The 21,058-nt window shown below is 33.6% G+C and overlaps 1 protein-coding gene across 6 annotated transcripts in view; it reads left to right on the top strand.

Annotated features, from left to right (window-relative positions):
- NALCN (sodium leak channel, non-selective) overlaps positions 1–21,058 on the top strand; it is a 518,736-nt gene that overhangs the window by 521 nt on the left and 497,157 nt on the right. The window contains exon 2 of one of the 6 annotated variants that reach the window (XM_074299461.1): positions 506–718. The exons of 3 other annotated variants lie outside the window; for them this stretch is intronic. The gene's annotated coding sequence lies outside the window, so the exon portion shown is untranslated. Of the gene's footprint in view, positions 1–134; positions 360–505; positions 719–747; positions 932–21,058 lie in introns of those variants that run through there. 2 more of the 6 variants (XM_074299462.1, XM_074299464.1) reach the window with 2 other exon arrangements.

Raw genomic sequence — 21,058 nt, 5'->3', positions numbered from 1 at the left:
GGGTGGGGATGAGGGGAAGCTGGGGCAGACTAAGGCGCCGAGGCAGGTGGGAGGATGCGGGTGTACCCGCATTGCCCGGGGGGTCCTCCCTCCCGGCTGCCCCTGGCCAAAGGTCGGGGAAGGGCCGAAAAAAGTGGGGTACAGTCAGGCTTCTTTGGAGATGCGACCCGCTGGGTATGGGGATGCGCTCTCCCTCTCCATCCCACCCTGGCTGTCCCCTGCAGTGAGCTGTCTTTTTGGAGCCGGGAGGCAGGCTGCCGGCTCCTCTGGCCTTGGCTGCAGCTGTGTTAAACGCTGAGGGTGGAAAGGTCGGGCGCTCTCTCTCTCCTGGTCAAGCCCCAGGCCTGTCTCCGCTCCAGGTGCGGTTGGAGTGGGGGGTGGGGGAGAAAGGGCTGCTGGAAGGCAGGGAAGGGTATGGTCGATTCACGCAGAGGCAGCAGCCGGGCTGGCTTCCTTTGGCCTACTGATGCTGCTTCTGCTCCAGGGGAAGACTTTCTGTTTGCAGGTGTGGAGAGAAGTTTCTGCGCCAGGTCGGTTCCAAAGGAGGCCGCGCTGCCCTTCCTCCATCCTCTCTACCTCCTTGGCATGTTATTTTCTTATCAGCCTTCCTTTTTATTCATTGGGCTGCTGAGCATCTTTAATTGGGGTGACCACCAACACAAAGCATCTTCCTGCCTTTAGCTACACGATTTGGATCCCTGAGCCTTAAAGAGCTGGGGTACGTATGTACAGCTGTCCTTAGTGATCATAGTGGGTGGGAGACTCTGGCCTAAATCCCTCCGCTGCTCCTTTGATCAGTGAGTAATAGGTTATACATTTGGCATTGCTCCTCCTTTCCAAGGATGGTTATACTTCCTCAGCGTTAGAATCCTGAACTGAGAGGCTGGTCGATAATTGAATTCTCTCTGGGTTTAAATATATTATTGAAAAGGTAAGAGTTTTCACAAAAATATTTATTAGATAGGTTTCTATCTAGATTGAAAAGTCAGGTACTCTAAATCTGTATGCGTCTCTGTATGTGTGATAATCTGTTCAGGATTCAAATTCATCTGTGAAATGGGAATGATATTGGTGACTTCACACCTCCAAGGGCTGTAGTGAATAAAAATGAAACTAGTGCTTTTTAAAAATAATTTTCTTTAAAAGATTCTGAAAAATGGGTCAGAATTTGACAGATGGATATGTTATTGTTCGTTATTGATGTTTTCATAACCATGACTGTGGTTTGAAATTAAATCAGAGAGGAAACAAAGTAGTAGTGTGGTTTACCACTCAGCCTAATGCACAGGTGAACTGGCATGCTAAATAGATATATTCAGCTGCCATACCTTTAAAAATCACCCTTTCTATAAATGTTTAACCACAGGAAAGTATTTACAAGCCATTTGACTTTTCTTTCCTCTTGAACTTAGATGCACTGTTTTCCTCTAAGGGTTTTCCTCTCAGGCTTTTGTGGTAGACCTCAGCCCTAGTAAGAGCTAAAATTGTATGAATGATCAAAAGTGTGGCTTTGGATTAGAAATGGAAAGTTCAAAAGTGGACAGCCTTTTTTAGAATGTGGATAGCCAACTGGTAGAAACTTGCTTGGACAGCTATTCTAGGAGAATTCTATCTTTGTCTTCTGTGCTCTTGCTGGAGAGTCTGTGAAAAGTGAAGTTGTCATTTCTTGTGAAAATTTACACATTCTGATTATTGCCTTGATGATAGTTCTATATAGAAAGATAACTGTTTAAAAATGATTAAGATCAATTTGGAGCCAAATACTCCAAAAGGAGGTTTGGGAACCATTTTCTTTCTTTCTTTCTTTTTTTTTTTTTTATCAGTCATAGCAAATGGGATCCATTAAGTCTTTGACCTTTCAAGCCAAGGGAACTACAAAAACTGCAACTAGAGCATATGTCTAAGTCTGTTAAAACAGGATCAGTATCAGCATTTTTTGTGGGTACATATATTTATATAAACAGGAAAAAGTTTTATGGCTGTGACATACAGATTTTAGACTTATTAGGGGAACAAAATTCTAAACAGATAATTTCTTTTACCTTTCTTTACCCTTTTGGTCAGAAGAAAGGTTTCTCTGCCCTTCTTAGGTATCTATCTTTTTTATTCTGGGGTACCAAAAGTGCTTTATTTTCCCATTAAAATAATATCTAAATCTATATTAAATATATTATATCATATATCTAATATATTAAAATAATATCTAAAACAATATTGACATATGAATATGATCATACACACCTCTTACTCTTAAACATATTTACCTCATTGTCTTAAGAAGTACTGTTGTCATATTTGACCTTGATTGGTACGTTAAAGACACTATTATCCTGGCAAGAGTCTAACAATAATGACAAGGTATCCTTTTCAATTATCATTTTTTGAATGAGGGGATGTGACATTAATTATGTGAAAAATTTCTTTTTTTTTTTTAGAACCAGGGATTTGTTTTTCCATTTTTAGGTTAGTGGCCTGCACTTATAAGCAGGGTAAGTTAAGAGTTATTCTTTAATGAATCCATCTTGAACTGAATGATTTTACTGATACATTGAGAATTATGAAGGCAGCACAAAGAGTAAATGACAAAGTCTTCTCAGGTTTAGTTCTTTTTCCCCCACAAAATTTTTTCTTTGTTTTTTGGGCCCCAAATACTTTATTTTTTTCTCTTAATGATATTTTCCAATTATGTTTAGGATAGCTTTAACATTCATTTTTTTAAGACACAAAGTTCTTTCAAAGGAACAATCTCTGATGTCCCCCATCATGGGCAGCCAATGAAGATTCAATAAAATTCTAAACTTTTACTCAAAAGAATTCAGAAGCTATGAAATATGAATTCCATATTCGAAGATTCATGGTCAAATGTATATATTATCAGATTTTTCAACTTAGATTTCTCCCAAAGCAAGAACTTTTTGTTTTCCTTGGCAGATTAGTTAAGGGAAAGGAGAAGGAAGTACCTGAAATTTTCTTGATCAAAAGTATATCCCAATTAGAGATTTAGTTTTTTTGATAAATTTATATTTGTTTTACATTTTGTTACATTTGTTTTAAAATTCATATTTGTTTAATATGAGTGCCTCCTGGAGATTGACCCATATTGTGAATTATTTTTATCATATAATTAGATTAGTAACCAAATGAATGCTGTTGAATATTCAAGGAAGGGGAATTCTGAGACTGGGGTCTAGAAGAAACATTTTGTTAAGCAGTTCTGAGTTGAGTTGGCAAAGAATGATGGTGGGGACAGAGTGACATGGTACTAAGGGAAATGATTTTTAAGTCAGAGGACCTAAGTTTTAGTCCTCTCTTTAATATTTACTAATTTACATGCTTTGTTTTGTTTTTCTGTTTGATCTCAGGCAAGTTACTGAAACTTTCTAGGTCTCAGGATCCTTTTTCTATAAAATGTCAGTGTTATTTGAATAGATAATTTCTAAATTTCTTCCATCTCAAAATCTCATGAGACAGGAGGTAGGAAGCTACAGAGTGAGTCAGAAAGGGAGGTGGAATTTTCACAAAGATTGCCTGTTTTGTTCTTTTACAGAAGACATTTTTGTGTGTGCTACCAATAGTCATTGCCATACAATTTGTTTCTACCAGATTTGTACTTTCATATAAGAAAAGGGTTGAGGAAATTTTCTCTAGTTGTACAGGTCAGGCAGCACCTGCTCCACAATTTATAGGGTTATGGGCTTTTGGGGACAAAAAGAGTAGGTTTACTACTTGAAGAGGTGGGTCATTTAGTCAGTTTGTACCAGTAAGGGACTTATCAAGGCTGTCATTATATCTACTCTGCCATGCTGACAGAAATGGCCCAAACCAAATTAAATATTAGAGGGAGTTTGCCTACCAAACTCAACTGCTCTTAATTGAACCTAGTTGCTGTACTTCAATTGAATCCCCTTGTATTATTCAGCTTGCTAACCAAAAGAGGAAAAAAAAAGGAAAAAGAGAAAGGAAGAAATATCTTAATTAGCAGGATGATACAGTTTAATATTGGCATGATTTTTCTTTCAATGAATATTAGAATGTCTGCCTATGAGTATTAACCTCCTGCTGTAGATGGTCATAAAGTCAAATGACCTGCTGAACTTGGAATCACTATACCTTGCTTTAAATCTCAGTCCAGAAATAATCTGTGTGGCCATGAGTACATTCTTTGAATATTAGTATCTTCATCAGGCACATACTTATGTTACTCATACCTCAGGATTGATGTGAAGGTTTAAATGTACTATATGGGTAAATTGTTATTATTCACCCAGAAGAATGTATCGCATTCAGTATTCCTTTCTATTTCATTCAGTGTCTGAATGTTTCAACTTGGTTGAAAGTGTTGCTATCAGATTGTGAAGAAAAGCTGGGTATTTTAGGAAGTATAAAGCAGATCATTTCCCCTACAACAGATTAGATTAAAAAAAAACAAAACAAAACTTGAAATACTTTGCTTGGAACATTCCCTGCCTTTCCAAATCTTACTCATCTTTCTATAACTTCATGAAGACTTCAGAAGTGTACTGGACCAAGCCTAGTTAGGACAGTGCAGTTGTGATTGGATTGAGATGAAACAGTCATGAACCATGAAATTTACTCAAATTAGATTAAGATGATGCAATTTGCTAAAAACAAAACACTGTGATCCATTTTCCAAGCCAATGATGGTCAGAAAGATGTCCTATTGGGCAAGTAGAAATTCTGATAAGCTTCAGAAATGCATATTACCTCTAAATTGGACTTTTTACACCCCTTATGTTTTGTACTTATAATATTTAGAAAGATGGCCTCATTGCCAATATAAAGGGAATGTCTTCTTAAAAGTATTCCAAACTATATTAACATTTCTGCCACTTTTTCTGGCCACTTTAATCTACAGTAGTCATCCTTTCACTGCAACACTTAAAGTCTTCCACACATTAATTATTTAATTCACTAATTTCACTGCAACACTTATAGTCTTCCACACAATTATACTGCATTCTAGACCTAATTTGTGTAACTCTAGAATGTTAAACCTTGACCAGTGAATGGAATTTAAGCGATCTATAATATTTTTTCAACAATTAGATCTATATCTTAAAAAGTTAACTGGAGAAGTTTACAAGGCAATGATTTCTCTATCAAGGGATGTGTTTAAGTAGAAATGATGATCCTTTGTCAGGAATATTGTGTATAAGATAGGGAACTGAACTACATGACCTCTGAGGTCTATTGTTTGTGATACAAAATAAGTACTTAATAAATGTTTATTGATTGAGTGATGCCAAATTTCCTATGACCTTATTTAATGTGTTTAAAATTAAATGCTGGTTAAAAGAATCATGATCATTCTGAGTTACTTTCAGTCCTTCCTTCGATTCCAACTTTGATTTCAACAGGGAAGATATATGTTTGATCTTATCTCTAAAAGATATTCTCTTCCAATATTGGTTGTATAACCAAAAACCACAGACACAGATTAAGTAATAGAAAAACTAAATCAGAAGTTAGAAGATTTGAAAAGTAGAGGGGTAAAGTTGGCTTTGAATACCAGAGGATGTTGTATCTGATCCTGAAAATGATAAAGAGCCATTGGAGTTTGTTGAAGATGGTTGAGTGGGCATTATGTAGTTGAACCTGTGCTTTAGGAAATTCATTTTTGTAACCAAATGGAATATAGATTTCAGTGAGGATACAAATAGAAAAACCAGCAGGCTATTGCAGTAGTCTAAGAGTAAGATGATGAAGGCCTGGGTGGTTAGAAGAAGTATCAGAAAACAAAAAGAAAATATTCAAAAGATATGACAAAAGTGATTGAGACAAATGCCAGGAATTTGACAATTTGTATTTCTGAATTTATAAGTAAACATTTATGTATACCTATGTAGATATGTATACACACATAAACACATACACATACATACATACATATATTTCCTATACCTTTGACACTTTGCTTTAATTCTGCTCCCAATTTGCCTTGATATTACTTAACCTCCCCCCATCCATGGATGATTCCTTTGTCTTTTTCCCTCATCCTATGCACCTCTGTTCACCCATCCCATGATATTTTTGTCCATAGGTCTAGTTTTTTTGATTATCAGGAGATATGATTCTAGAATCTGTGGTCTTGTATTGTGGCAGGTGATAAGTCCTGTACAATTCTAATTGCAGCACAGTGTATTTGAATTTTTTTCTTTTTTCTTGCAAAATGTTCTCTTTGAGCTGGAGGTTTTAAAATTTGGCAGTAATGTTCCTATGTGTTTTCCACAAAGGATCTTGTTGAGGTGGTGATTGGAGATTTTTTTTTTTTAATTTCTACTTTCCCCCAATGTTCGATCACTCCAGAACATTTTCTTGGATTACTTCTTGTATTATTGTGTCAAGGTCCTTTTTTGGGTCACCCATTTTTAGGCAGTCTAATTATTTTTTATATTTTATGTCATAAAATATTTTATATTTTCTCTTCTTGATCCATTCTCCAGATTTGTCATTTTTTCTTATAAGATGTTTTACATTCTGTTCTATTTTTCATTCTTTTATAATCTGTTTTGTTACTTCTTGGTCTTTCATATTTTCACTCCCTTCCCCTTGCCCAATTTTAATTTTCAAAGAGTTATTTTCATTTTTGAGACTTTGTATCTCCTTTTCTAGTTGGTTAACTTTTTTTCATAATCTTGTTTATCTTAGATGATTTTTCATTTTCTTTTTAGTTTTATCTCATTGTCTCTCATTTGATTTTAAAATTCTTTTTTGAGTTCTTCTATACATTCTTTCTGGGCAGGGAGACATTTCACATTCCTCTTTGGGATAGAAGCTTTTTTTTTTTTTTTTTTAATTTTTGTGTCCTCCTCTGAAGATGAACCCTGCCTGGTCTTCCCTGATCACATAGTATATTTCCATGGTGGGGTTCTTTCTTCTTTGCTGTTCACTTTTTTTTTTAAATAAAATGTATTAGTGTAAGCACCCCTAATCCTGGGGTGGGGGCATGCTGTTTCTGGCTTTACTTCAGTTCCCCCTCTGACGTGCAACCCCAAATCAAGAGTTTCCTCCTCCTGCAGGTGCCCACAGTCAGCAGTATCCTGCCCCACTTCTTCTGTACTCATGGAGGATGTGCTGCTTCCTTCTTGCCTAGGGCCATGTCTCTGCAACACAACTGGGCTTGGTATCCTTAATCTGCTGTGGTTCCCTCTTTCCAGACTCATACCTGGATTGAACCAGCAGTCCAGGAGGTGAAAGTTTCTGTGGTTCCTACTTAGGCCTCTCCACACCCATATAGCCCTAGGGCTCCCCACTAGTTGTTTCTAGGGAGCTAGCTAGGAGGTATTTGCATTTTAGAGGGGTTAATCCTGGTCCTGAGTCTTTCTTCAGATCTTCTTGGGTTATGTCAGAAAGATCCTTGTTCTAGGTTTTTCACGAATCTATGTTCACCCTAAGGCACAGATTTGTGCTATTTGTGGGGGAAACGGGAGAGGTTGAAATTTACCATTCTACTCCATCATTTTTCCAGAATTTTCCCGAGTTTTCTAATTTATATCTTATATGTATTCTTAAAATAATTATAACACATTTTTCCTCTTTCAAATGATGCACAAATATTCCAGTTTCATGAAGCAAGTCATTAAATATTTGATCTGAAAGATTTTTGAAAATATGTTTCCTTAGAGGTCAATGTAATCTTTCCCCTCTTCCCATTTTATATACAATTTATTTTCCTAGCTATATATTTTAAATAAGGAAAGGGAACATTTAATATAAATGGTTCTTCAAAAACACAGCTATTTATTTTAAAAGATTTAAATCCTTTACTTAAAACATACATGGTAGCTTTTATATTCCAACTAGGAATATTAAAAATTCTTCTTCAGGAGAAGAATTATGTAAATTCCAATTTGGAATTACTTTAATTCTATACACTATTGTATGTGTTTTATTTTGCCTTTGCTCAGAGTGATTTCATAGCAAATATAAGCATATTAATCAAATAATTATAAATTACTTAAAAATCAAATCAAATAATAATATAAATTTAACAGTAGCAATGCAAATGATCATGACATTGTATAGCAAGAAACTATAAGAAACATATTCAGGATATAAAGATATAATAACAATATATCTTATATTTACAAAGTGTTTTCGAATACATTGTTTCATTTGATCTTAGTAACAATTTTATAATGTAGGTAGCACAAGTGTTATTTCTTTTTCAGAGATGAGAAAAATAAGGTTTAGAAAAAGAAGTGGTTTGCTCAAAGTCACAAAGACTGTGGACCAGATAGGGATACTCAAGTCCACATCTTCTCACTGTGAGTTCCATGCTCTTTCTGCTACAACATATTTAGGCCATGTAGGAATGGGTATATACATGAACTCATTTTAAGTAAGTAATATCTATGAAAAAATGTAACATTTAAGTCACAGAATTCACCATCATATTTAAAGTTATAAAATTTTAGAAAACATTGTTTTATTTATTTTCAACTGTACATATTTCAGAAGTAATAAGAGATGATTATTTATTATTCTAGTCTAAAAGAATCAAAGGGATTATGGAAAAGTTGCTATATCATTTGCATTTCATGGAGAAAATGTGAAGTAAATTGGTTGCTCAAATAACACCTTGAAAATACTTTAATTAGGAAAAAGAAATATGAAATACCCACTTTATCAAGGAAAATTAAAGTGAAATTATTCAAAAACAATTATTTTCCCCATTATTGACCATGGAGTTTTATAGTAGTTTTAAAGTTCTCTATCAACTTCACTCCCAATAAGCAATGAAAAAAATCCCGTAGCTTTTTTTTTTTCCCCCCAAAATGTTCCAGATGTGTTTTCATTCTGGTCACAACCACTTCAATCTTACTGATTCCTTCACTCCTTGATTATTACTATAGTTTTCATTGGTCACTCATTATCTTTATCATTATCTTTATATATCCTATTCACCATTGTCATTTTATTTAATGATTCAAAGATATTTACACTCCCCTGAATTCTATAATCCTACAAGGATGAATATTTAAAAATTCATGCCTATTAACATGCATAAAAGTGCCACTTAACACAAGAAGGTCAGTGAGAGGAGGGTCTTTATACCGATGAGTACTTAGGACCTCTGCCTGTTTTCTCTTGCCCTCATCATATGTCTAGCTGACCTTTTATGATCATATATTTGTTTGATGATGTGTGTTAATCATCTTCAGAGTTCTTTGTGAGCTATTCATTTTAATTCTATCCCCCTGCGACACCAGGCAGTTTTATTCTGTTTTGCAGGTGTGTGCAATAGTTCTGGTAGAATATAATTTTTAAAAAGATAGACCTTAACTGCGGAGAGAATTTAGGGATATTAAAGAAACTTTGCTATTTCTTGAGAGCAAGCTAGTCTGTTTACCTCCTCCAATTTAATTTTGAACTTAATTCATCAACCAGAGACACACAGAGTCAGAAAGAGAAGTATAGTTGTAGATATGACATGATGAGAACACTTGTGAACTCTTAGACTGTCATTTTATACACAAATGAATATATATGTGTATACATATATGTGTATTACATATTATGAATACTTATATAAGTACAGAAATACCTATCTATACTTTTATTTACCTAATATATATTTTATATACCTATGTAGCCAAGGACCTTATATGTGTAGATATAGACATAAATATATACACATACATATGCATATATAGTGATAGATGAGTGTTCATCTTAACTGCAATTCACAATATGAGCAATAAATACACCAGAAAAAACAAATAGATGAAGTATAAGTTGTTAGGTCAAAGTCTCTTGAGTGGTTGCAGATCTCTTTCAGGAGACTATAATTTTTGGCACCTGATGCTAAAAACACAAGAAAATCGGCAAACCTCATGATCCACAGGGAATCATGGAATCATGGAACATGAGAATTGGAAGAGACTTTTGCAAAAAATCTAGTCTAATCTATGTGCAATCAAGAAATCCTTACTCTAATAGGTATCTCAATGCTTTGGTAAAGTAGTTCACAGAAAGCTGATTTAGTCTTTTACCAAAACCATATTCAAAATTGTTTCAGCATCATAGAACCTGCTAAAGTTTGTATTCCACTGAGACTGCCATTAAGAATCCAGGTTCACTCTTCTATTATGATACAGAATCAGATTGGGATTTTGCAGAATTTGCATTTTAGTCTTCCTTATGTATTTTTTCAATGTTATACTCTTCTGCAAACTTTTTACTATATCAAATATAAAGTTCTGTGTTTGGCTTTCAAAGCTTTCCAGTCTTTGCCTTGTTTTTAATTTTTAATTTTATTAGTCAACCTTTGCTCTATTCAAGATGTTGTGGAAGCTTTTTTTAAAAAAAATCATGCCTTTCAGATAATCTAAGAATTCTTAAATTATCTCTCCTGGTTCTATTCTCTGGGGTTGTTTTTGCAATGAAATATTTTACATTTTCTTCCATTATTTCATTCTTTTGATTTTGTTTGACTTGATTCTTGATATCTTATAAAGTTATTAGCTTCCATTTGCCCAAGTCTAGTTTTTTACATATGCTTTTCTTCAGTTGGCTTTCGTACCTCTTCTTCCATTTGGCTACTTCTACTTTATAAGGAGTTTTTTTCCCCCATTGGACCCCCCTCCTCCAATTGACCAATTGTATTTTTAAGGAATTATTTTCCTCAGTCAATTTTTGTCCTTCCTTTTTAAATTGTTGACTTTCTCATTATACTTCTTGTTTCTTTTCCCAACTTTTTTCTACCTCTCTAAATTGACTTTTAAAAATACTTTTTGAGCTCTTCCAAGAAGGTTTGTTGGGCCAATTTATATCCTTCTTTGAGGATTCACATGTAAGTATTTTATCCTCTTCTGAATTAACATTTTGGGGATCAACTGGCTACCTGTTCAGAGTTTCTTAAACTTTTTCCACTTGCATTGCCTTTTTGCCTGAGAAATGTTTATGCTAGATATATATGTATGTGATCAGATAAATAAGTCAAATGTTTACTGATATAAAAAAATAATTTCACAACACTCCCCCATTCAGTTTTAAGACCTCATATAGGATCATAAACCCCATACATGAACACCCTCTTCATAATACTTTGAAGAATACAGAAGAATAATATGTCTTATAGTGAAGTCTTTTTTTACTGGAAGGTGGGAGATACATTTTCCTATCCTTTCATTGGGTCTAAGATTAATTAATATTAATTCAGTTATTAGTTATTATGATTATTATTTTTCATTAATTTGACAAACATGAATATTTCAGTATTTAAAGAATAGAATAAATGGCCTGGGGAATAAAATTATGTATAAATGTTTTAATGTAAGTATTAAAGTTAGCCTGAGAACAATATTCATTCAACTTACAAATAACTTTATCTGCTTTTCAAAGCCTTATGATTAGCATATTCCATTCTTTATTTTTTTTAATTTAAGAAAAGTTATTGGGACAATATTTAACTGACAAATTTCTGCATCATTCAGTCATTAATCCTTTCCAATGTAAATTTCAATTACCTTTATTTTCAGATTCAGCTCTCTCAGATCATTAATGCCCATTTCATAGCTCAATCCATCCTAAAACAAACCATAAAAAGGCTTTCCCCCTTTTTCCCTCTCATTTTCATCCTTCACTATGCTTCATATGGCACTGAAGATCATTCCTTCCTTACTTTCTAAATTCAGTATAATTTTAATAATAAATACTTTTTTGGGAAGTTGACATATGGTCTACCTAAAGGTAATTCTTTAATCAGAATATCCAGTTCACCAAAGTTTATCATTCCACAATCATTTCTGAACAAATAAGCTCCTACATATTTATTGAATTAATCAGAACAGCAGTTAGATTAATTCTAAACACACCTTATGTACAGATATTACATCTAACAAGTCACTGCTGGAATACAAAGTATTCAAGTATACATTTCAATTTTGGACATCTAAATTATAAAAGTTATATTTACATGATAGGAATATATTTTAAAAAGATATTACTCTTATAATGGGGAAGCTCTTTTCCCCTTTTTTTAATCTTTCCTTTCAATTTATATTCTCCACTTAAATGCTGGAACTTGGATCTTTCCTACATATATCACCACCATCACATCCTCTTGATAAAGCTGCATCTTTAATAATAATGAACATAGGGGCAGATAGATGGTACAGTGGATAGAGTAGTAACCTTGAAGTCAGAAGAACCTGAGTTCAAATTTAGCCTCAAACACTTAACACTTCCTCAATGTATAACTCTAGCAAGTCACTTAACCCCAATTGCTACAGCAAAAAATAATAATAATAATAATGAACATATAGTATCTTAAGTTTGCCAACACTATTGCCAATTATAGATTGACTCAGAGTGAATGTAAATAGCAGTCTTCCTCTTCCAGATTTATTTATTTTATTATTTAATTTTTTTTTTGACTAGGTGAAAGAGGTCATTATTTATTTCATTTGCTACTTAGCCTTAATCACTGAATGGGTGTGGCTTCAGTTCAGTCAGGCCATCTCCACATAGAAGTCCCTCACTTTAATCCAATTCACTTGCATGTCATAGCATCACCATCCTGGTCCTCTTTGAGTATGACTGACAAGCAACAAGTGTTTGCAAAGCATTTTACAGGTATTTTTCCATTTTAGCTATTATTATCCACATTTTCCAGATGAGGAAGCTGAGGCAGACAGATTAAATGACTTTCCCAAAGTCACACAGCTTTTAAATGTCTGAGAGTACATTTGAACTCAGCTCTTCTAAACTCTTCTTTCAATATTCTATTCACAGTGCCATGTAGATGCTTACATACCAAATGTCTTTTCTCAAATGTTTCACTCCTAATTTAATTGATCTAAAATTTGACTACTTTGATAACTAAAGCTTTACAGCATTCTCTTCAAAATTTTCCCTTACCTTGAATTCATATGATTATAAAACATATAAAACTAAAATGTTCATTCTCTGGTATTTTTAAATAGAGATATTTTTTTTTCCTAATGACCCTAATAACCCTAAGTACTTGGAAAGGGGGGAAAATCCCATATATGGATATATAATTCCTTCCAAAACACAAATGAATGAAAAAAAGATTTATTAAGTGAATAGACTACATTTCCCTAGGTAGAGAATAGAACTGTATATTATACATAATACATATTATATATATATAATATATATTATGTATGTTATACATAATATATATAATATATATATAATATGTATATTATATATAATAGCCTATATATTCTTTTAGATTATATTAATTCATAATCATACTAGGACCTAGGTGATAGAAATGTTTCTTGTCCCTTTTTTCTTTAAGTAGTCATCACAAGCTACTTTATTTTGGAAGCCAGCAGTTTTCTTAGTCTATAAAATGATGAGTTAGAGGAGGTGAATAATGAGAGAGTGTAAGAAATATTGAATTTGGAGGCAAAGGACTTTCAGTTAAGCTTTAGCTTTGCTTTCACTACTTGAGTTACTTAGGCTATTTATTTATTTATTTTGTGGGGCAGGCCCAGTTTCCTCACTTACAAAGTAAGGAAGTTTCTTAGTTAAAATCTATGATTCTTTTATTGCTTTCCAGCTCCACATTTATAATTAGAAAAAAAATGACTATCACTTGTATATTGGAGAGAAAAACAACTTCTCTTTAAAACAACTATGTATCTTGAGCAATTTAAAAAAGTCATTCATGTGAGAGAATGATCCTTCTATTGGAGGTATTTGAAGCAATAACTAGGAAAAAATTTACAACTTTTTCTTCTGATTTATGATAGGTTCAGTATAAAAATTACCAATTGCTTCTTGTTTTGAATCATTTGTGCTGACAAAAAAGAAAAGCACATAGAAGAGGCTTTCTTTAGAGATACTTCTTTGAAATATTTGACTTCCTTAATTTCTTTGCCAGTTTTATGTTGTGGTCCTGCTGTGTAACTACCATTCATGAAACATTATGTTTTTGTAATACTACTATTCTTATTTGGTGAGGGTTGAGAGAGACATTAGTAAATAGACAGAAGCAAACTGAAATGAGTAGAGAGAAAAGAAAAACAATATGGGCAATTTCCTAGTAAAAAGAGATCCTAAAATCATCTCCAAATAATCTATAATTGCAGAAGCAAGGAATAAAAGCAACAATGTATTTAAATTGTTAGTATCAGTGGTAAAATTGAAAAGCATATTTTCATTGTGGCTTTAATCCAACTAACAAGTAAATGTGTTATGTACTACTCATGCAAATGGACATGGAAAAGATTGTAGGCTTCCCTGAAGGAAGAAAAAGTGTCCATTAGTTTGCATCCTCCTTACTGCCCACTAAAAGCCAAATTAGATGGATATCTCTTTTGAGGCATAGAAAATGTTCCTTTGTATATAGGGGATAAGCTTTTGTGGAATGAGAGGTGATGTTACTCCAGTTTAAATTTCAAAGGCTTCATTTCTATTTTGCTATTTGTGAGATAGTGAGAACTGTTCTAGAATGCCCTGTAACCCATTCTTCCTTTTTCCAACTCTCTGTGGAAGGGAAAGGACCAATCGTTGTAGCATTTTAGAATCATATGGGAAACTGGATATTAGAGGCCATCAAATTCCATGTTTTCATTTTACAGATAAGGAAAATGAAACCCAGAGGGTTTTATCAATTGCCCATGGTCAAGTACTTAGTGAATGTGTGTCACAATATAATCTTCAGGTTTTAGATTACTGAAGATCATAGACAAAATGGAGTTGTAGAAGGTAAAATGGGATAGTTAGGTTTGGTGGGGGTCAAATTTTAGAAGGTCTTTAATACTGGATATATTTATATTTTATCTGGGAGCCAATGGGGAACTCTTTTTTAGGATGTTGACTGGAGTCTGAGACATCCATAACGAAGCTGTTATAATAAATACATTGTTTGATTTTGTGATAATTGTATTAAGGATATATGTGGAAGACATTTGGAAGAAAAAAATGACTAAAAAAGTCATGTCAATTCTGCATTAATAACATCTATTTTACACACACTCCTCTCATTTGATACTGCCATCAACATAGTGCAGCCCCTTATCACTTCACACTTGAACTATTACAGTAACCTATTAGTAGGTTGGTCTTTGTACTTAGTCTCTCTCTACTACAGTCTGATCTCTATTCAGCTATCAAAATGATCTTCCTGAATCACAGGTCTGGCCATATAATTGATAAAGGTGAAGATGTCATTTGGAAATGTGAACCAGAAACATTTGGGGGATAGTTTGAGACTGTAAGTTATCAGCACAAAGTTAATATGGCAGTGAAGTTTGTATAAGTAATTGAGCTAGCAAAGAAAGAGAGCTAAGTCAGAGAATAGGTGATGGCAGACAGATCTCTGAAGCATGGGTATACTGGGAAATGTGATGAGGAGAAAGGATCACTAAGAGGGACGGAGGACAATCAAGAAAGCAAAACTAGAATACAGAGAGTGAAGTGTCACAGGTGCTGAGGGAGAAAATTTTGAGGGAATAATCAATAGTGTCCTAGAGGTTAAAGATGGTTAGAAGGCTGAGAAAATGATATTGGGTTTGTTAAATGGGAAGTCATTCATGGTACATTAAATAAATATATTTTCTTTGCATTACCCAACAATACTCCAGGAGTTTGGGAACAGAAAAGAAGAAATCAGACAGAGGAGGTTAACAAATTGAATATGAGGAAAAAGGAAAGGTGTGATGTCTCTAGGAAATTACTGTGGTTCAGATAAAAATGTACATTACCTGTGAGACTTTGGGAATAGTACTCAACCTTTCCTTGGTTTCAACACATTTGGTATTATTACAAAATTTTATTTGTTTGGCATTATTTTCTATTATCTTGGGATGAACTATTATATGACTGGAGACTTACATTTTCTCTTTTTTTTCTTCTCAATAGTATTTTGTTTTTCCAAATATATGTAAAAAGAGTTTTCAACATTCATTTTTCTAAGACTTTGTGTTCCAATTTCTCCCTTCTTACCTTTTCTCCCCTCTCTCCACGACAGCAAGCAATTTGATATGGGTTAAATATGTGCAATCTTTTAAACATGTTTACCTATTTTTCATGTTGTGCAAGAAAAATCAGAGCAAAAGGAAGAAAAACAGGAGAAAGAAAAAACAAACAAACAAACAAAAATATGAAAACACTATGTTTCAATCCATAGTCAGTCTCCAAAGTTCTCTCTTTGCTTTGTGGATGGCATTTTCTGTCTCAGAGACTTGAATTTTCTTTTCTTTTTTTTTAATATAATTTTTATTTATTATTTAAATTTTAAAATAAATATGTTGTCTTACATTTTAAACATACTACAGTATGTTTCAAACCTCAAAAAAAGTTGGGACAGATTGGTCAAAGATATTTTTTTCTTTTTTTTTAATTTATTATATATTTTTTTATAATATTATCCCTTGTATTCATTTTTCCAAATTATCCCCCCCTCCCTCCACTCCCTCCCCTCGATGACAGGCAATCCCATACATTTTACATGTGTTACAATATAACCTAGATACAATATATGTGTGTGAATACCATTTTCTTGTTGCACAATAAGCATTAGATTCCGAAGGTACATGTAACCTGAGCAGACAGATATTAGTGCTAACAATTTACATTCACTTCCCATTGTTTCTTCTCTGGGTGTAGCTACCTCTGTCCATCATTGATCAACTGGAAGTGAGTTGGCTCTTCTTTATGTTGAAGATTTCCACTTCCATCAGAATACATCCTCATACAGTATTGTTGTTGAATTGTACAGTGATCTTCTGGTTCTGCTCATTTCACTCAGCATCAGTTGATGTAAGTCTCTCCAAGCCTCTCTGTATTCCTCCTGCTGGTCATTTCTTACAGAGCAATAATATTCCATAACCTTCATATACCATAATTTACCCAACCATTCTCCAACTGATGGTCATCCATTCATCTTCCAGTTTCTAGCTAAAACAAAAAGAGCTGCCACAAACATTTTGGCACATACAGGTCTCTTTCCGCTCTTTAGTATTTCTTTGGGATATAAGCCCAATAGCAGCTATGCTGGGTCAAAGGGTATGCACAGTTTGATAACTTTTTGGGCATAGTTCCAAATTGCTCTCCAGAATGGCTGGATTCTTTCACAACTCCACCAGCAATGTATTAGTGTCCCAGTTTTCCCACATCCCCTCCAACATTCATCATTATTTGTTCCTGTCATCTTAGCCAATCTGACAGGTGTGTAGTGGTATCTCAGAGTTGTCTTAATTTGCATTTCTCTGATCAGTAGTGATTTGGAACACTTTCATATGAGTGGATATAGTTTCAATTTCTTCATCTGAGAATTGTCTGTTCATATCCTTTGACCATTTATCAATTGGAGAATGGTTCGGTTTCTTATAAATTAGGGTCAGTAGAGACTTGAATTTTCTAATGGAAAATTCTTTATTTTGAATCAGCATTTGTTTCCTTATAATTTTACTAGTCCTAGTTTTGCTTTTTGTTACAATATAGACTAGTATTGAGCATTATGCTTCACACAATATATGTTGCAGCCTAGCTGGCTGGCTTACAATTCCCCACATATTTCATCTTTCATCTCTGTGATTTTGCACAGGCTATCTGCCCCACGTACCTAGAATATATTCCCTCCTAATGTTCACTGCTTGAAATTCCTAATTCCCATGAGAGCTCAGCTCAGGTGTCACACCCTGCAGGAAGTCTTTGTTGATCTCCATCTCCTCATTGCTATTGCCCTCTCTTACCTCACAATATCACTTTGTATAGGCTTTAATATGATTTAAAATTTTTATTTATCTTTAGGCTATTTCTTGATATAGAATGTAAAGTCCTTGAGGACAGGGACTGTTTATGTTTGAGTGCTTAACACATAATAGGAGTTTATAAATGCTTGGCAATTGAACATTGAATTTAGAGTCAGTATAATTTTTTATGTTCTCTAGAGAGTGAGTGTAAGATTAAAAAAACACCCATTTCATACATTTTTTTCTTCTGATCTTATCTAAAGCAAAGATCTTATTTTATTACTCTTTTGCTCAAAAGTTGCATTAGGTCATCACTGTTATTTATTTATTTATTTATTTTGTATCAATGAGATCATGAGGACAATATCATGACTTGCAAGTGAATTGGATTTAAGTCAGATAGGGCTGTGCAAAATCAATAGTTTGACTCTCCTCCAGAGTCCTTCTGGGTACAGTAGAAAGATATAGATGAGGATGACTGGTGTTGGCCCCTGTCAAGATATTAGGAGTAAGAGATGTTATGATCTTCTTTTTCAGGATTAAAACTCACTGAGAAGTATTGAAATCTGCCCACACTGCCTCAGGTCCCACTACTAGGGATAGAGCCCTAACATGTGTCCTTTCTTCCAAGCTCTCACTTTGAAATGAAACTTATGCTTGATTCTCGATTCTCCTGTCTCTAGCCTACCTTTTGGCTATGGCCATCCATAAGTTAGAGGTCTGTTCAGTCCAGATGATATCCTGGATGCATAATTTACCATTGCTACTAGGATCAAGTACAAATTCATCTTTTTTTTTGTTTTGTTTTTTGTTTTTTGTTTGTTTAAATCCTCCACAATTTGACAGTTTTTAACTTCTATGTCTCAAATTCTTTGTCTCTTCACCTTTGCCTTTTCTTATCTACCTTTTAATGTCAACTAAATTCTCACTTCAAGTATGAGGCACTTCCTTTTCTCCCCTGATATTATTGCTCTCCCATATCCCTCTAAAATGGCTTCATATGCTTAAATTTTTTTCATATTTTTCTATATTTTGTATTCTCTTAGTAAAGCAGGAGTTCAGTGAGGGATAGGATGGTTTAGTCCCACCTTCCCTTTACTCCCAATCCTGTGACTAAAGCAGTATCATATATGTTGAAGAGAATTTATAAATGCCTGTTGACTTGAATAGGCCTTTTCAAAACTTCCAGAAAATATCAACTTCTTTTAACATTCATATGTTGTTATATTTCTCTTTACCCATGAGTCTTCATTTGCCTTCTCCACATAAGTCAGTTTCCTGGTTATTACATTCAAAACTTACTAACATTGTTTTCCAGGATTGGAAATAATTTAGGAAGTTTAATACATTTGCCAGCTTTTCCATACTTCTTTGTGAGTCAGTGTTGGCAGTCAATCATGTAAAGATTAAGAATTCTACTCCCTCTCCCTCCCAGATTCAAGAGAAGGATAATGAGGATTTTCTGATTCGAAGCCAGGGGGAGAGGATTTAACAGGATATCAATAAAGCTTTTAGGAAAAAAAAAACAACAACATCCATTTATGAGAATGAAAAGGGAATTAGAGTAGTTGACCAATTAGAAAGCTTTTTAATAGGATATGAGCTCCTGGAGAGAATTTTTTGCATATAACATTTATATAATATAATAAATATAGTATAAATGTATATGTATACATAAATAGAAAACTATAGATATATATAGTTCCTATTTTTTCTCATTTCATCATTACTTCTTGTGTTTTTACTTATCTAAGAAGATGTTTTCAGTCTTACTATATCTACTTCGCAACAAATGTTGAGGAAGAAATTATTCAATTTTGTCCAAGTTTTTTTTTTTCAATAAGAATGCTGAGGTATATATGAGGGAGCATGCATATGTCTATATGTCTATATGATTATATATGTGTCATGCCATATTTAAAGAGTTTTAAAATTTTTAAATAAGTATATAGCTAATCCTAGTAATAATACCCTGTTTTGTTTTATATGTTCCTCATAGCTCCAAGTCAAGTATTTTGTTTCAGAATATTAATTATTTCTTAATAACTTCAAGGTGAAAGATTGGTATGGGTACTCTTCATCAATACATATTATATAACCTGTTATTAGATAGTCTTTGTGAGTTGCTTTGATCAGTGGGATTCATTACAAGATGGATACACTTTTGATGATGATTCTTTCTATATGTAGTTAGGTTATTCTTTAGACACACTTGTGTTTATATTATGGCTCCATGATAAAATGGAATATTGTTTAGTAGTGGGAAAGTTTTCTTTTTTTTTTTTTCTTTCTAATCTTCTTGTTAAATCTAGAATTTAAACTACCCTGGAATGGCCTTTGAGAATTGAAGCTCATGTGACCTGATGAGTAGACATCACAATAGGACTTTAGTGCAGAGAATTTAGTATTGGAAGATGCTTGGCTCATGTAGGCTTTGCCTCTATGTGTGTGTGTGTGTGTGTGTGTGTGTGTGTGTGTGTGTGTGTGTGTGTGTGTGAAAGCCTTAACATGTCTAGTAATATATGATTTTTTTCCAATCTTAGATAAGATTCAGAAAGCTTCATCCTATCATGCTAAGTGCTTTTGAGAAATTTATCCATTATTTTTAAAAAGATCTGGAAACATAGAAATAATTTATAGAACTGATGGTCATTTTGTCTTAAAGTCTTCTGGGAGAAACATTTTGCTCCCTCTTACGGTTCATTATTAACTGAAACTTGTATGAAGAAATTTAATTTGAAATAGATGTGAAACATTATCATTTCCTTAAAAACCCTTTTCCAAAAACAAATTTCAACCTAGCATCATCTAAAATTACCCTTGTTCTGTTAGAGAAACCTGCATACTTTTTATTATAATAGTAGCCAACATTTACATAGAGATTTAAATTTCACAAATCACTTTATATAACAACTCATTTTATGCTCACAAGAACCATAGAGAAGAGAAAACTATAGTTGAGAGAGGTTATTTCACCCAGGGTCAAGCAATTAATAACTACCTGAAACAGAAACTGATTCTGGCCTCAGTTCTGTACTCTATGCATTTTACCAACTAGCTGCCTCAAACTCATGAATATGATAAGCAGAGTTGTTTTATAATAGTTCACAAATCATCTTCTTTTCTTTATCTTCTGTTTGGGATTTCTTGATTTGTTTTATTTTGGTTTGTATTCTTTAATTTCACTATTTTAAAATATTTTAGACAGTTCCATCATCCAACTCATCCATAATTTAAAGCCTGAAAGCAAGGATTCTTAACTATGGGTCCACTGACCCCAGAGGGCTACAAAGAGATTTCAGGGAATATGTGCACTTGAGTAGGAAAAATTGCATCTTCATTTTCATTAATTTATTTGG

Source organism: Sminthopsis crassicaudata, chromosome 3, assembly GCF_048593235.1.
Source record: "Sminthopsis crassicaudata isolate SCR6 chromosome 3, ASM4859323v1, whole genome shotgun sequence".
NCBI lineage: Eukaryota > Metazoa > Chordata > Mammalia > Dasyuromorphia > Dasyuridae > Sminthopsis > Sminthopsis crassicaudata.
The sequence above is the reverse complement of the archived record's forward strand: the minus strand, read 5'-3'. Positions and strand labels throughout refer to the sequence as shown.